This window comes from Cornus florida, unplaced genomic scaffold (genome assembly GCF_030987335.1).
Source record: "Cornus florida cultivar Cherokee Brave unplaced genomic scaffold, ASM3098733v1 CherokeeBrave_3.0.0_Hap2_Chr08, whole genome shotgun sequence".
NCBI classification, from domain to species: domain Eukaryota; kingdom Viridiplantae; phylum Streptophyta; class Magnoliopsida; order Cornales; family Cornaceae; genus Cornus; species Cornus florida.
In genome coordinates, this window is record NW_026775578.1 from 95266730 (window position 1) to 95271995 (window position 5266).

General features: G+C 36.6%; 1 pseudogene; it reads left to right on the forward strand.

The window, feature by feature from the left end:
- The first annotated feature begins 4271 nt into the window (after positions 1 to 4271).
- LOC132272078 (small nucleolar RNA R71) lies at positions 4272 to 4370 on the forward strand (annotated as a pseudogene).
- Positions 4371 to 5266: the final 896 nt, after the last annotated feature.

The window sequence follows — 5266 nt, forward strand, 5'->3', positions numbered from 1 at the left end:
CAGGGGCCGAAAACCCTAAAATTGGGAAAAACGACCGGAAGGAAATTCTAAGAGTTACTGACTCAATGAAATGTGAAAATAAATCTCATATGAGGATCTAGGCTCAAAATGAGGCACTTTATAATAACTTTTGTTAATTGCACAATGGCCCCTCCAAGAAAAGATAATTGCAAAACTGCCCAGAATGAAAATATCTTCCAAAAGATATTTTCTTAAAAACCCCTGAAATAAATATCTTCAAAAGATATCTATGAAAAACACTCAAAGAAATATCAATGTTTCTGAAGAATCTTTCCATCCACGCCCTTACAAGAGAAAGAAACAACTGGCGAGCTTTTCTCCAAAAGTAAAGTTACGTGTTTCGAGAAAATCAACTGAAATGAAAACTCGTGAAGTCAAAACTCAACTTTGAACACGGAAAGTGAGGTTGTGCCAACAAAGTGACAAACAGGAAAAGGACGAAAAGTGAATAGTGTTCAAAAAATGAAATGTGGAAATGACTCGGTCCTTAAAGGAAGTTGTCAATCCAAAGGAAAGAGTCTTGAAAACCATTTCCAAGCACTCGAGACGACATTAAGTGATGAGTAACAGAACTCTGAAAAGAAAATTCAACGAAAAAAATTTATCCGTAAAATTTTAGAAAAAGGAAAGGAAGGAAAATGGCCGGGTCATTACATTTGAAATGTAAAATCAAAGCTCAAATCTATTTTTTTTTTTTTTTTAAATCCGGCATGGTTTCCCCTTAAAAATGGTCATTTCCAAAATTTCCAAACACAACAAACACATATGTATTTCATCATTCAATCAACAATCAATGAACATAGGGAATGCAAATCAACTTAATTCAATCAATTCAACAAGGGACACCACCCACAATCACCATTTCAAGTATAAAAATTTCATGTTCTCCTTTTAACTACAACAAAAACCATTTCATTCTCCATTTTTTTTTTCAATGTGTTCCAATCACCATTCAGTGAAAATCAAATATGCAAATCCAAAGTTAATTGTTCCAAATTTTTTAAACAATTTTTTGCATTTTCACTTTTTATTTGTTTTTTATTCTTTTCAATTTTTATTTTTTTTTCAAATTTTTTTTATATTCACAAACATATAAACAAATGAAAAATGAAATTGAAATAGACAAAACAAAATAGAAATTAAATAAAACATAAAATAAATAAAATTAAAAAAATTAAAAAAGAACAAATTGGAGCATATCCGATCCAAAAGAGAGGAGAGAAGATTGAAATGGAAAGATTCAGGCAAAAATGAGGTTTTTCGGCCTCACCGTGGTCGGAGGAAATGACTAGAAGCTCGTCGGAGCTTCGCTGAAAAATGCATAGAATCACCGGAGTTAGATTCGGCCTCTCCTTTGCCTAAATCGGCTGGAGATGATGGATAAAAGGTAATCTGAGAGAGATGGAGCGAAAAAGATAATGGGATTTGGCCTTTGGGCTAAAAATCTTCGCCGGTTTTAATAGTGGACGGCGGCGAGGATGTAGGCTTCGGTTTGCCTGCGAGACAGGAAGAGGGAGGTAGTGGTGGTTCGCCTCAGTTATGGGACAGAGGGTGAGAGAGATTGAGATTGAGAGATGAGAGGGAGATAGAGAAATCGGGGATAGAGAGTGAATGTTTGTTGAGATGAAGAAGATGAAGAGAGAGAGAGGGAGGAAGAGAGAGAGAGAGAAAGAAAAAAAAAAAAAAGAAAAGGAAAAAAAAAAATAAAGGATGAGAGAGAAAAGAAAAAGAAAAAGAGAAAATAAAAGAAATTAGGGTTTGAGTGGGAAGGTGAAGAGTCAAGGCATTTTTTGGAAATTCAAATGATGTATTTTCGATCGATCGAAGGGTTTTAGATCGATTGAACACTTTCTTCGATCAATCCAAATGGATTTTGATTGATTGAGATAAGCTTCGATCGATCGAAATGGAAGGTGAAAAGTCATAAATTTTGTGGGTTCGATCGATCGAAGTGGAATTTCGATCAATCGAACTGAACTTCGATCGATCAAAACTTCACTAGAAGTGCACAAAATGCAAGAAATTGCCTGGAAACTGGATTTTTCAATTCAACTCATATCTAGATGATGCAGAAAATATCAAAACAAGAAATGAGGGAGGAATAGGGTTTACAAACCTTACGAAGCACTAGTCTTTAATGTTTCTAGCAAGACATTGGGCTCTTTTAGCCCAGATCAAAGATCTTGGTATGCATCCCCTCCTTAATAGGGTGAATGGAATTTTGAACTCCACCCAACAATCTATTCCCTAAGGAACTTGTTGTATTTGGTTCAAGTGAAATTGACTGTCCTTTGTCAACAAAACTTTTTGGCTTCCATGCCCTTTCAACACTTTCCTTTGAAATCTTTTTAGAAAGCAACCCATTTGAAGTTTCAACACCAAGCAAAGACTCATTTTTGTCAAATTCATTTTCAAAACATTTTTCAACAACACATATCTCTTCATGTTTGTCCATATAATTAGGGGTTGGATTAAAAATGTTCAACTTCACTTTCATGTGACCAAATGAAATCTTCATTATCCCTATCCTACAATTGATGTTGGTATTAGCAGTAGCCAAGAATGAACGGCCAAGGATAATGCTAATTTGGCTCTTAGGATTTGGGACCGGTTACATGTCAATGACAAAGAAATCAACCGGGAAGAAGTACTTGTCAATTTTAATCAAAACATATTCAATGATACCTCGGGGCATCTTAATTGATTGGTCGGCTAGATGTAAAACTACCGACGTCAATTTTAAATCACCTAAGCCCAATTAAACATAAACCGAGTAAGGGAAAAGATTCACACTCCCTCCTAAATCAAGAAGAGCCCGATTAATAACATGATCACCAATAGTGCATGAAGTAGTCAATGAATCGGGGTCTTTAAATTTTGGGAGGGTGTTATGTTGCAAGATTGAGCTTACTTGTTTGGTCAAAATAATTTTTCTCGGTGCTTAGCTTTTGTTCTTCCTCTTAAGTGTGCAAAGATCTTTCAAAAATTTGGCATAAGCCAGAATTTGTTAAATTGCATCCAAGAGAGGAAAATTGGTTTTCATTTGCCTAAACACATCAATGATTTCATTAGCCTTACTTTGTTATTTTTCAAGAGAGGTGGATGCTTTTAAAGCATCTGAAAGTGGAGCCTTAGGCTCAAAAGCTTTTTCAAAATCATTCTTTGCAACATTTTCAACATTAGATTCTTTCACAATCAATGAAGGAGCAATGGGATGTGAGATGGGATGGGTGTCAACTTTATGTTGCACCGGTTCACTCGCTTCATTGGGAACACCAACTTAATTATCAACAACTCTTTCACTTCTCAAAGTGGTCACTGCATTCACATGTTCAAGTGTATGACCTTCTGAAGAGGAATTGGTCTCCATAACAAATTGTTGCTTGGGTGGTGGATTCAAAGGCATTTTCCCTTTCTCCCTTGCATTCAAGGTGCTAGCTATTTGCTCGACTTGGGTTTCTAGCTTTACAATCGATTGGGAATGGGAATGAAACAATTGGGTGTTTGCCTTTAAAGTACCCAAAGTGGTTAGAACTTTATCTTTAAATGCAAGACTCCTTGAATTTCCTTGAGAGTATGATGATTGGTTTGGAAAATGAGAGTTTGAAAATTGGTTTCCATGTGATGCTTGGTAAGATGAGCGATAACCTTGGGAACCTTGGCCTTGCAAAGGGGGTGGAACATACTTACTTTGGAAACCACTTTGAAGAGGGGTTGAGCCTTCCCCTTGGCTTTTCCAAGAGAAGTTTCGATAGTTCCTCCACCCGGCATTATAATGAGTGCCATAGGGATTATTCCTTTGGTTAACAAAAGTGGTATTCATTTGTTCATGGTGTTCAATTTGTACATGTCGGTGAGGACAATTGGAAGTAGAATGTAAAACACTAGAACAAGTCATGCATGATTTATTGGAAGGATGATGAGTATGATTGGGGGAGGAAGACACTTGGTTGGCCGAATTTTGGTTGATAAAAAATTGATCAAACCTTTGAGATAAGGACTTCACTTCGGCGACTATTTCCTTAGAATGGTCAACTTGATATAAGCCAACATTCTTCCATCCACCTACATTTCTACCATTTTTAGATGATAAAGATCGATGCATTGAATTCTCACTCATGTTTTCATATAAGCGTCACACATCATCTTCATGCCTATCAAGTTAAGAACCACCCATAGAAGCATCAACCATACCTTTATAGTTATCCGACAAACTTTTAAAGAAGAATTGAACCAATTACTATTTAGGGATGTCATGGTATGGACATTTCCTAAACAAATCGTTCAATCGCTCCCATGCCTCATAAAATAATTCCCCATCCCCCTGTGAGAATTCACGAATTGAAGTTCTCATTGAATTGGTTTTTAACACCGGATAGTACTTTTTCAAGAACTCTTGTTGCATCTCTTCCCAAGTAGTTATAGAAAAAGGCCTCAAATTGTTAAATTAGTATTTTGCTTTATCTTTAAGGGTGAAAGGGAAGAGTTTAAGCTTCAAAACTTCTTATAGCATGTCCGTGTATTTCACGGTAGAACACACTTCGAGAAACTCATCCAAATGCTTATAAGGTTCTTCACTTGGTAGCCCATGGTAATTGGGAAGCATTTGGATTATTTATGGTTTAATCTCATAATGGTGTGCTCTAAATGGAGGTAATTGAATGCATGTTGGTGCATTATACTCATTTGGCACAGAATGGTCTCTTAAAGCTAGAGGAGGATTCACAATTGGTGGCTTTACACTAGCACCATGATTTGTTTGAACAATGAGAGGTGGAGGTGGTACAAAAAATGGCCGAGGCATTCCCATTGGAACTTGGCCTTATTGTTGTGGAATAAAGGATCTTGGCATGCCTAATAGTAATTGAATGTTATCATGATGTTGATGCACATTAGGGTGAAGAATGCCTTGTTGGTCGATGTGACCAAGGTCTTCAACATGATCCTCATTATGTTCCTCCATTGATGAAATGGAGTCACTAGAATTACCCCTTCCCTTAGGATTATGAACAATGGATTCAAGATTAAAGTTCAATGGGACAAGAGTAGGATTCAATAACCTACGACCATGTATGCATAATCAAAACAAACAACAACTGGCAAGTAGCAAGTAACAATCACTTCTCCTCCGCAACGAGTCAATCAACAAACCTCCACATACATTGATCCCATACTCCCATGCTTTCAACAATATGCAAAAAACAAATTGCCTCCTCGCGGGCCGACGATGTAACTAAGCAAGAGA